Below are 13,059 nucleotides of genomic sequence, written 5' to 3'. Positions count from 1 at the left end.
GTCAAATCTGAAGAAGGTTCAACAAGCTATAGAGTGGGTGATGATTTTTTTTTTTTTTGGTTAAGCAGTGTGTTGCGTTAGATAGGTTATGCAACAAAACAAAACAAATAAAAATAAAATAGGACAAATATATCTCATATGCTACAGCACCCATACTTCCTGTGGCTATGGAAAGAACAATAATGTCCAACTAATAAGTTACAGTATCCCCACTAATATCCTGTTGTCCAGTTACTATCCTTTTGTGATCTAACCATGTGTAAAGATTTTTATCCACTTTAATACAGTAATAAATATTGACTATTGATGAAATTCAACAATGGAAATTTATTTTTCCTTTGTATGTGATTTTTCCCCAGTTCTGATATCTCTCTATTCAATGATTTTTATAATGGATTTGACTGTAGAAGGGGTGGACATAGCAAGCCCACTTCCAGGTTTGAAGCCATATAATAAGTAGACGTTTGCTCCATCGAGCCCTAGCTCCCACTGACTTCCATTAAAAATCAGCACCAATTACTATGTCAGTATTGTTGCCACAGTAATCATTATGGCTTTGTCATTTTTCTTTGAATAAGTTCTTAATATTCCTAATTTTTTACGTTGATATTTGCTCCATAACACAAGATATTAAAGTAAATAACTGACCAATCAGGTGCATCCTTTAATCCATGTCTCCTTGTTCCATGCCTACATGGGGATGATTGACAGTAACAGAACGAACTGGCCCAAATGAGCCAGGACCACACGCCCGACTTTCTTTCTTTTGTGGATTTGGTGATTAGACTGGACAATCAGATGAGGGAGAGATGGTGTGAGAAGTCTGGTTTGGCCCAGACTCTCCGACTGCCCCGTCCCTACCAACCTGGACATCAACGGTCCCATCCCAGGACCCTGCCAGCACCTCCTACCACACAAATGGACATAGAAGAACCTATACAGCTGGGTCATGCAGGCCTGAGCCCTGAGGAGCAGCGGCAGTACCGGCTTGGACTGTGCTTATATTGTGGTGAGTTGGGTCACGTAGTAAAAAATTGTTCGCAATGGCCAAAAAGGGTGGCTCATCAGTAGGCCTCGGGATGCTGGTGAGCCAGGTGCCCAACCAAATGGTCTGCCCCAGAATTAGCTTGTTAGTCGTCCTCCTGGCCGCCCCCTCCCCCCCTTCTGCCCTGTCAGAACTTGCTCATAAGCTCTTACACCATAGATGGCTGCTTGCTCACCCACGTCACCAAGGTTAGCATTTCCCTGACCATGATCCTCTCTGGTAACGACCGGAAGGAATTAACTATTAAAATTATTACTGCGCCACGGTCTCCCCTATTCCTGGGCCTCCCATGGCTCAAACAACTGAAAGGGAGGAGACACTGTCATGAGGTGGCAGTACCTGCCCTCCCAGTTTTCTTGTGTCTCTCTCTCCTTGTCCCTTGGTGTGTGTTGTGCTGTCTCCCCTGTCTTCAGGTGCTCCACAGAGAGCGGTAGCCACCAATGAACATCACCTATGACCAATCACTCACCTGCCATGATAAAAGGTCCGGTCTTCCTCTCCGTCTTTGCCAGTTCGTCCTGCTAACTCCTGCGGTATAGTTTGCACCAGTACTTATCAGTAATTCCAGGTTCCAAGCAGCAGAACGAAAAATTGTATGCATTGAACAAAATTTGGCAAGCTTTGCTAGGTAATAATGAGCATACAGCGGGTGTGTACGTTTAACGTGGTCGCCATGGGAACGTTCTTTACACACCATCTTATTGTCCAAATGGGGTACTTGTGGCTCCACAAAACCAAAATGGTGACTAAACTGGTTTCATTCTTACAGTTCGTAATGCTATGGGGGTCGTCACAGGGTATAGGTCCACCCCCTATACACCATCAATGATTTGTCCTGTATAAAACAACGACCCCAGCTCTTCCTCACAGTATAAGACCCACCGTGACCGTGATCACTAAGGAAATGGCAAATCCCGGCCCAAAGAGAAGACCTGTAGGAAAGCCTGCATTGTACCCTCACACACACAAAGTTTTTCTAATTCGTGCCAAATTTTGTGTGGGGGAGAGAGTACTGTTAATCTTTGTTTTGTCCTTGAAAACTGAAGGTGAGCCCAGACCTTTTGGTTTCTATTACCACCTGCCAAGATGTGACACCCACATCTCATTTACAGGGCTTTATAAATGCCCTTCAGCCCGTGTCTCTCTTCAGTTCTCCTGCTTTCATATCTATACCCCTCACCACCATCAATGTCCAAATCTTCAACCTCCACATCATCAATCTGAAGCCTACACTGCAGTGCTGCTGTGACATTACACACATTCACACATACACACACTATTAAAACATGCTCATAAAAACTTTCTCCATTAGTTCCACAGGTGCTGTGGCGCTTGGTTGCCATGGCAACTCTTTACATCATTCAAACTTCAAGCAGGCTTCAGTGTACATGTACAGTACATAACTCCCCAGCAAAAAGTGCATGTCTAAAAACATGAACTCCTCTTATATGTGTAACAGAAAGTGGTTTATATTTTATTCAATGTTTTAAAGTTTGTTCATCTCTGGCACAGTACTCTTTTCAGTTTAAAGAGATTTACCAGCTGCGGTTTCACAGTCAACCCAACCAGAGCAGTACAATCTCCAGATTGGATTGGGCCATTGGAAAAAAAAGCCTACACTGCTGATATAGAAATAAGTAATTATAGTTTTATTACTGTGGCTGGTAGGGTTAGTACGGTACTATGATATTTCTAGCTAAGTGTTATTAATAATGTCATTTGTCAACAAATCCAAATTTGCAAATAAACCAAGTGTAATTCATGAACAGACCCAAAGCTTTCTTTTTTTGCCCAAGACTGTAATCTGTACGTACCTAGTAGTTACATAAGGTACTTGAACAATTTATGTCTCTCCCCTCTACAACGGTGAGTTGTTGTGCTCTTGTTTCCCATAGTCTCTCGACTCTACCTACCTACATGGAAGTACCAGATGGATCATGTATCTGCTGTATTTTATTGCTTCCTGAGTCATACAAAAAAAACTACAATGTTAATGATGTGCTGTATCCTTATTCAGTATAAAAGTTCTCTATCTAAACTAACTTCAAGTATAAAAGTGAAAATATGCTTAAAAATTTAAAAAACACAATAAAGGCTGTCTAAAGTATCAAATGTAAAAGTACTAATTCTGCAGGAAAATATGAGCCCCTTCCATAAAGTCTGAAGATTGAATCCCAGAAGTTGTGAACTTATGAATGGGATAGAAACCTGCAGCTTTATATTTTTATTCATTTTTGGGGTGTCCATGATCTTTTTTTTTTTCTTTTTTGAGTGTTTACTTGTACTATACTTGTTTGGGCCTGAGAGAGTTACTAAAAGTTACTCTTTAACTGATAAAAGCTGAAAGTGTTGGAAGGTGCAAACAATTTTTTTTGGGGGGGGGGGGGGGGCTGTCTAAGTAATTTGTATAACACAGAAAGACACAAAAACACATGTCTATGGTCATGAACGATGAACTAACATCATCGTTCACCTACAGGCAGGTATTGTTGCAGCTGCCATTGCACAATGTGACACAGAGAATGCCTCAACACATAGGCAAGGAAAATTTACCAGGCAGGGGAGATACCATGATTAAGAACGTGATTCACCCAGGGCGAGGCTCAGCTATCGTGCGGTTGTGCTGACCCCTGCAAATTCCCCAAATGAGAGAATCTCGACTGCATAATTTCTGGTAGTGAGGGACTGGTTTTGCGCTCTCCTGAATTTCCCTTTGGGAATGGATAAAGTTTGTCTTATCTTACGTAGTGATGTATTCATGCAGATCACACATACACACACATATGCAAGTACATAATGGTGCTGAGTATAAGCAGGGAGCAGGCATCAGTGATGCTGCTCTTGCAGTGCCCTTCAAATTCAGTGTGCATGAGTGTGTGTATTAGGGCACTGGCACAGCACCAACCTGGCTCATTATACACACCGACTAACAAACCAGCGCACACACTTGTGGTGACACACAAAGCAATGTCAAAGAGACGCATAGGGACAACTGTCATCACATTCCTTCATACACTTATTAACATTAACACCAAGACATTAGCATGTAAATATACTGTATGTCTAAGTCATTGAGGGTGTGATGGAGAGACAGGTCAGTATCAGTGTCATACATCAGTATCTCTGCGGTTGTGTGAGATGATTGAAGGTGGAGGGTTGTTTGTGTGTGTGTGTGTGTGTGTGTGTGTGTGTGTGTGTGTGTGCGTATGTGTGTGTGTCATACTGCTGGTGAAGGAAACTGAAAATGTAAATATGTCTCCATTATTTTGATAACTGGATGCACTGACACTGAGTAGCAAGAGTTTTCAGATGCTAGAATAGAGTAGTGAATGTGGAGGAGGAGGTCTGGATCTTCATTTATTTTGCCTCACTTTCATTTCTCTTTCAATTTTTTATGACATTCCTCAACACTGTTGTTAATGGTCTCCTGCATAATTTAACCATGTCATAGAACAGTCTGTTGTTGATGTCTGTGCAACTACTGCACTGCATTGAAATTTGAAACTCACTTTATTAAACAGTTCCCTCGCACACACACCAAACAGCAATCTCCAGGCAATATTGTTGATAAAAAAAAACTGTGAATATAATGGATTATATAAATAACAACAAAAGAAAAAAATCCATCTTTATTATTAGGGAGATTGAATAATATATCCATCCATCCATCCATTATCTATACCCGCTTATTCCTAACCAGGGTCACGGGGATCTGCTGGAGCCTATCCCAGCTCTCTTTGGGTAAAAGGCAGGGGTACACCCTGGACAGGTCACCAGTCCATCACAGGGCCACATAGAGACAAACAACCTCACACACTCACACTCACTCCTATGGGCAATTTAGAGTCACCAATCAACCTGATACACGTGTTTAGAGATTGTGGGAGGAAACCGGAGTACCTGGAGTAAACCCACACAAGCACTGGGAGAACATGCAAACTCCACACAGAAAGGTCCCTGTCGGGTTACGAACCCAGGCTCTTTTTTTGAATGATATAAACTGTAAATAAATATATATAATGGCAACAGCAGTGCTTTCTCAAAAAAATAAAAAAAAAACTTACATGCATCCCATAGAGAAGGCCTTCAGGATGTTTACTTTTTAAATCATATCAACTTAAGCTAGATCACAAAAGCTAGTGCTGAACTTTTATGCATTATCTCACGATGGGGCACTGCTTTTAGATGGGGTTTAGCTAAATTTAGTCCTTACATTAACCACAAATCAACAAAACAATAAAATCACACATGACAATTATTAATATAGCAATAAATAGATATAACAAATATAAGGCACTGGGTATCAAAAGCCAATGAGAATAGGTAAGCTTTTAACTTTGAAAAGGTCTGTGATCAGACAAATATATAAAGGGAGTGAATTTCACTTACAGCCCTCCACTGAGAAGGCCTGGGTGCTTGCATTTGGTTATGGGGACCTCCAAGAGGGACTCAAATCTCTATTTGCATGATGGTGAGAGAGCAACTCTTAAATAACAAGGGGCCAATTTATTATGAGATTTAACAGTATTTTAAAATCAATCCTAAAACCGACCAAGAGCCAGTGTAGTGAATGAAGAATGTAAATAATATGCTCACAGCTAAACATATTGGTTAAAATCGAACAGTTGTGTTCTGAACCAGCTGAAAGAAACTTTCCTTTATGAATGAGCTAATTTCCTTGTCAAGCTTCAAATCCTTGTCAGCTATTACCACTATATTTTTATAGTTTATACAGTCAATGAACCATGAAAACACAGTAAATTTAGCAGTGTAAAATGAACGCTTACAGAGTCAATCCCAACCTAAAGAAAGTCAAATTTACACTCAACATAGTGTTATATTTTCAGTATTGTCAATATTTTGTTATTGTCAATTTAATGCTGGTAGTAATTCATATTAAACGTTCTCATATGTTTACACTACTTTAAGAGTCACGTTTTACATTGTAAGGACAATAACACTAACAGTGTTTGGTTACAGGACAGCAGTAACTTTATTGTTTAGGTTCAATCCAATGAGCTGGTGTCATCTACCTCCATGATCACATCAATGCTGGAACCTCATCACAAACACCTGGGTTTTCTTACACCAGTGCAGAGGTTGGCTTCAAATGTGAAACTGGTTCAAGTGGGGTGTGCAGTGGAAGTGATCCAGGCAGCTATCCTCCAGGCTGGGGGAACTGAGACCACATTGACCTCCACAGAGGAAGGAAACATTGGAGGACAGCCATGCAGACCTCTGCTATGGTATCACTCTTTGGGGACTACTCAGTCTGTCCCTAGTATTGAAACAGAAGTTCATAACTTTTTGAGAGAGATTCCCCCACCCCTTGATTGCAGCACTATCAACTAGTGGAAAATGACTGTCAGCCTGGGGAACCAAACTCCAAAGTTAACACATTAATACCTGCAATAGAGTCAAGCATGCATTGTTTTGTTACAGTTGTTTTCTATATTTTAAGGTCAAATGAGCAGGTATGTTTAGACTACTTTTGAAACCTCTAGGAATAAAGGTTTCATTGCACTTGTTTTTCTGCTCTAAATATAAAAATGTAAAAACAATAGTTAAAAACTGATGATTAATCGATTACTGATCATTAATGTTCCTGATGTTTGAATAGACATTTTCTCTAATGGTCGTCCCTAATACGTGTGATGCATCCTTTTGAAGACACCCACCCAATGCATAAGACTTGGACAGCTCAGACTGCTTCATCTGAGGTGCATCACAGGGCATACTGCAAGTCTTCTGTTCCTGCTGCTGTCAGACTATTCAACCACCACTGCTCCCAGTCCCAGACACCCCTGCTGACCTCACACACCTTATAGACATACCAACATACCAGTGTGCAATATTAGATTTACTTTTTATTTATTTATTATTTTTATATTATATTTTTACTGTGAGTACATGCGGCCACACCCGAGTGCAAGTGCTTGATAGCTTCTGATCTCAGAAGCTAAGCAGGGCCATCCCTGTTTAGTACTTGGATGGGAGACCAACATGAAAGACCAGGGGCTGCTATCCTCAGATACTGAGGTTGTGACAGTAATGGCTTCTGGTGTAAAACTTGTTCCAAATTGAGTATGTGGACAAATTGATCCGCTATGGTGACCCTGAATGGGAGAAGCTGAAAGAAAAAATAAAATGTTGTGAATACCTTTATAGTACTTTTCTGTTTTAGTTGCTACTAGTTGTATCTTCTGCTGTACCTTTGCTGCTGTATCATTGTGAGGTTCCCTGTTGTGGGACAAATAAACATTTACCTTGTACTATCTTAAAGTTGATTATGTCATGCTAAAATCAATGCAATACATGACTTTCTTGGCTGGGTCATATACCAGCCATTCTCCATTTGACTTCCACTTGTAGTTGTAGATCTTTTTCTTCATCTCTTCTTCCTTTTTGGTTTCATCATCAGGTTGTGTTGTCTGCCAGGTTTTATTACTCCTTTTTTTTGCTGTTCTCCCCAGCAACTTGTTTACATTATTATGTGTCATCAGTCACGAACAGAACAGTGAGCAAACACTGTATGCAGGTAGTATTAGTGTAATTGTAGTGTCACAATGTCATTATATTTCAGAGGCCCTTTGAGAAGCCTACAATTAAATAATAAATAGATAAATGAATGTTTTCATTCAAGTTGGGACATTTACATTGAATTAATTCAATAACTAGACAATTATCCAGACCTAACCTAACTTTAACCCTATTCTTCTTCACCCTAAATTTCAATGATTTGCATTGTGAGGTCCAGCATTTGGTACCCACAAAGGAGAGTCACCACAATGTGAGTGTGTAAAAGGTTTTGGTCATTAAAATCTAAGTAATACCAGGTGTATACACAATGCACACACATGCACAACCCACTGCACTTTCTCCTACAAAGCATGTTTTGTTGCCCATCAGGGACAGACCACAATGAAATCTAGCTATCCATCAGAGGGGTTTGACTTAATAACCCATGCAGTATGTTTGTGCCTGTGTGGCAGGGCCTCTTGTTCAGTGTCAGCCCCAGTTTGCTTTTATCGCTCTGAACTAAGTGTGTTCTCAGCCTCCCCAGATCTCTGTTGCAGGAGTGATGGAGAGGCCAGCTTTTGGCTGAGGGTGGTGACCGTTTTCAAGGACACTACAGATAGACATTCATCATGTGGTGTTCAGCCTCTTTCTGTCTCTGTTTACCAATCAGATGAGACGCTGTACATTTGGAATGACACTGGCCGGGACACAAGCTAGCTCCCTTATCAAGTTGATTGATTCCCTCCATGCTGTGCTAACTCCAGCTTCTGACTCAAGGCTCTTGAATTATCTCACTAAGCAGGAAATGTGTCCTCTGTATGTGTGGGTTTTCTTATTTTACACAGCAGACAACTGCCAAGGATTTGTTCATATTTTCAGCCCCTGCCATTAGAGGCAACAAATATGTCAACATGATTTTGAACTACTAAAATTTCAGAAATCTTCAACAGAAAATGATTGATTGTGTTTGCTTGGTGTCTTAGTGAGCCCAGCTCCAATATCTTCATTTAAAACAACCATTTTCATTTTGTATATCATTTTTTCTCTTTTTGTTGATAGGACTTTATATTGTTTTACCATTGGATACAGTACATGTTGTAACATATCCTATTTTTCCATCCAGCATAAGTCAGAGGTCAGAGTCCAGCAACATGATTAGTTTAAATTGCAGGACAAAAGTGTAGACCTACTGCCCCATAGGAACAAGAGACAGATAAACAAGATTGATTTCTTATTAACCTGGGATAAAGGGTGAAATGGTTGGCATTCAGATGTGTTTGCTGACACTAAAAGTCTGGGCCCCAGAAATGAAGAAGCAGCAGACCTTGTGGTGAGGATGATCACAGTCTCGGCTCCAGTGTATCGTGGTGGATAATGAGTACCAATATACATGGCTGCCTCAGCTGTTCCCTTTGGGAAAAGAAGTGAGCCATGTCTGCTTCCACAACATTCTGCTCCACAAATATATCATGAAATGTGAAACTTCTTTATTTCTCAAAAATTAAGCAGCTGGCAAAGTGCCAGTGAGGAGCAGCTGCAGAATTTACTGCCAGTCTCCCCAGAAAAGCTACAAGACTGAAAGGTACTGCGTGTGCAGCAGTGTAATGTGAGCCTGTCTTATCTGGATTCAGAACCAGTGCTCCTTGTGGCAGTGCACTCAGTGATTGATTATTATTTCTGTACGTCTCTGGCTACCATCAACCACAGAGGGGAATTGCCTGTTCCCCTGTGGTCTGGAAGCTAATGCTCCAGATATAGAAATGATAATGCACGAAAAAGATTGAATAAGAAACAGGAATGAGAAATGTCCCAGAGGACCATGACCTGAGCTGTACCTCCAGGAGCAAGCAAAGACAGAGGAAGATTTATGCATCACCGAAGGAGGGGGAACAATTTGGACTGCAGCCCAAACATCAAAGGAGACCAAGAATCAGTCTGAATCTTTTTTTAAGTCCACAGCTATGTTAGTACCTCTGATGCAGGCACTGAGCTGCTCTGAGCTGAAGGTTAACATCAGCATGGTAACGTGCTCACAATGTTAAAAGGATAAGATGGGATTATTTCACAGTTTTCCTTTTAACAAAACTTAAAAAATGTTTTAGTCCATGTGTGAATATTGAATTTTCAGTTGTGCCTATCATGTCTGTGGCACTCAGCAACAAGGCCACTGGTTAGAAACACCTACAAATACAGTCAACTTCTGAAACAGCTTCTTATTGCAAGAGAAGGCTTGAGTGATTATTTGTAGGGATAAGATGGTGAGTCAGAAAAACTAAAGTGATGATTACTGAATCATGGTAATAAAGGAATATAGCATTCAGTGCAGCACTGTGTCTGATTGATGTGTTTTTAATAGTTTTTGAACAGCAGTGAATCTATGTGGCACAGAGGAAAAAGATACCAGGCTTTGATAGACATGTAGTACTTGTCAATAGGAGACATTCAATGCTGGTTTGAGTCTGCACATTGGATTTGTTCACGGTAAGAGAATTATAGAATCCACAGGGTGACCCTTTCATAAGTTAGTGTATAGCAGGTATAGTTACCATGGTCACAAAGTACAGCTGTGGCTGATGGGAATGTCATTCATTTTGCAGGTATGTGGTCACGAACCAAAGATTTTGACCTGATGATGTGGAATAAAAAATAAAAAATCACACAATCATCACAGTTTCTAAAGTTCATCATCTACATGTCTGCATTTCATGGCAATCAATTGTTTAGTTTTGAAAATGTTTCAATTGGAATTAAAGTGGCCAACTCACTAACATTACCACTCCTAAAAACAGTCTAGGCTGCAGAATAGAAAACAAGCCTGTGAGATTGTGTCAACATCAGTTCAATTTTAACACAATGAAAAAAACAATAATAGACTAAAACATACATCACATTGAATTGTTTTTGTCCACTGTACACCACTAACCAGAACACACACACACACATACGACTGCTTGACTTTTGCCATAGTAACGCTGCACTTGTGTCATGGGAACACTGACTTACATTCATTTTGTGGAGACTTGCCCTGACATTGACCATAACCAGTACTTGCCTAACCCTAAAGCTAACCTCAGGTAATTAATTCATTAAATATAGGTAATTATTTAAAGCAGTTTTGGAAAGTACTGACAAATGATGTATGGCTTTGGGGCAGCAAAGTTCTGAGTTTGAACTCTACTCGACTGGGGTCTTTCAATACAAAGTGTGCACATATCTATCGAAGTGTGCACATTCTCCCTGTGTCTACGGGAGCTCCAGCAATTATTATCCATCAATCACTAGTCAACTTAACCTGCTTATCTTTGGATGGTTGTAGGAAGATGAAGTATCTGGAGAAAACCCATGCAGACATGGAGAGATCATGCAAACTAGACACAGAATGGCCCTGGTGAATCATGGGTTCAAAGCCCAAGACCTTTTTCCTTTGAGGTTTCAATTGGAGACATTCAGTGCTTTCCAGTGCTATCACCACATTAATCCTTCCAACTAATTAATAATTCCATGAGTGTGATGGTTGAAATTCCAGAGTAATGAATGTGGACCACAAACCTGAAATAAATACATTTTTCCTCCTGCTGCCATTTACAGTTGGTTTTCGGCTATTTTGTTGATTTTTTTGTTTCTTGTGTTTCCTCCATTCCTCTGTCTCTGTCTTTTTGCCTTCATCTTCCCTCTTCTTCCTTTAAAGGCATTAGTGTAACTGGAGCTGAAGAGGTCGGCTGCTTAACATTTCCCTGGGCAAAAATAGCCTCAAACTTCAGAGGAAAAAAACCCAGACAAAAAACCAAAGGGTTTCATCTCACCCTCCCACACTCCTTTGCATTCTCTTCACCGTTTTGTGTGTGTGAAATATCATTCAAGCATGACTGTGAAATGACTTTATTATATAATTTTGCGCAGCTAAGAACCAATCCTGGTTGAAAAGCACGACTGATGAAGAAAACATGAAAAACAGCATACAGAGCTGTCAATTCTCCCACGCAAGTGAAAACACAGCCACAGGATGAGTGTCCGAAGGCAAATTGACACATTACCAGCAGCAAGTGATTTATTCATGAGCAGAGTTTGGGTTTATTCCTGATTAACTGTTGAGAAAACCATCTATCAGGGTTCAGCACACAAATTCATTTCTTCTCTTGCCTTCAGTCCGGCTTCTTAATATTTCTGTGTTGTTCTGCTTTGATTTTCTCCTTCTATTCATCTTTACCCATTCTTCCTGCTTTGTATTATTTGTTTGCTCATAATGCATATAAAAAATACTGACAGTGTCTGAGCAATTGATTAGGTTGCATACAAAGTGTAAAGGTTTCCTCTGGAGTATTTCAGGTCTTCAGAACTGCACATATATTGCGTTACTGTATTTACTACTGAAATTAATTCCATTCACTCAGTTCAGAATCAAACAGTTATCGAAGACACCAAAGACTATGGAGTCAAAGAGTACAATTTTTCATTGGAATCAGTATTGCCTCTGTTTATTTTGGGCTGAATACAAACATGAATAAGCTGTTTCATTATCATATTTAAAAATGCAATTACTCCATTTGAAACTCTTCAACAGAAAAATGCTTCTTTCTTGGCATGAGGAAACAGGTGTGTCCTTTGTACCCCCAAGTAACCCAAAAGGCATTGCACATCAAGAACTAAATTTTATACATAAGATATGTTTATGTGTAATGAGGAGTGCTATTTGTCATATAATGTATTTTATGGATAGCACAATATCCATCCATCCATTATCTATACCTGCTTATTCCTAACCAGGGTCATGGGGGATAGCACAATATTCTCCATTCAAATCAGATGATTTTCCATTTGAGTTATGTCCAATGTCAATACAGGAGTGTGAAACATAAGTGTGAAACACTTGTATGATGTAAACTACAAAAATTGGTCACTTCCAATGTCCAGTTTTTTAGTCATATGTGTATGCAATGTGTGTGTACACTCAGCATAGCTCTGGTAGGCTTTCTGTCAACACTGATCATGACAGATTAGTCTGGAGTTTGTCACGTTAGAGACGTATAAATTTAAACAGCTCTTTGATAGAAGCTGAATGAAGACAAAGAGGCTGCACATGTTCAACAGACAGTTGGCCTTCAACATCACGAGGAAACACATATTTGTGCACATTAAGATAAAAGGGCAATTCTGGTTACCTGACATGAAATACGATCTTGGAATCTCCATTCAAATAAGGGAGTGTTTTTTATCTTTTCTCATACACTCTGTTTCTTTCTATTCATGATAAACCACAAGTGTACATAACCTATAACAGAAGAAGCCTTAAGTAATGTACAATAAAACCTGTTTTTTCAAATTTGTGAGATAACATTCTCCTAGTAATAATAATAATAAAAAAATACAGATAAACAATATTAAATAAATTAACATATAAAGTACCCACTGGCAAGTTTATGTTACTACTGATGTTTACTGCCAAATACATTTTGAAGGAAACATAACTGCTGCCTGGATTAACATGAACCTAATTG

General features: G+C 39.7%; 1 non-coding gene across 1 annotated transcript; it reads left to right on the top strand.

Annotated features, from left to right (window-relative positions):
- Positions 1-3,590: 3,590 nt before the first annotated feature.
- LOC113125783 (U1 spliceosomal RNA) lies at positions 3,591-3,751 on the top strand. The gene has a single exon (XR_003295197.1). It is a non-coding gene; the product is annotated as a U1 spliceosomal RNA (small nuclear RNA).
- Positions 3,752-13,059: the final 9,308 nt, after the last annotated feature.

This window comes from Mastacembelus armatus, chromosome 13 (genome assembly GCF_900324485.2).
Source record: "Mastacembelus armatus chromosome 13, fMasArm1.2, whole genome shotgun sequence".
In the NCBI taxonomy this organism is placed as follows: domain Eukaryota; kingdom Metazoa; phylum Chordata; class Actinopteri; order Synbranchiformes; family Mastacembelidae; genus Mastacembelus; species Mastacembelus armatus.
The sequence above is the reverse complement of the archived record's forward strand: the minus strand, read 5'-3'. Positions and strand labels throughout refer to the sequence as shown.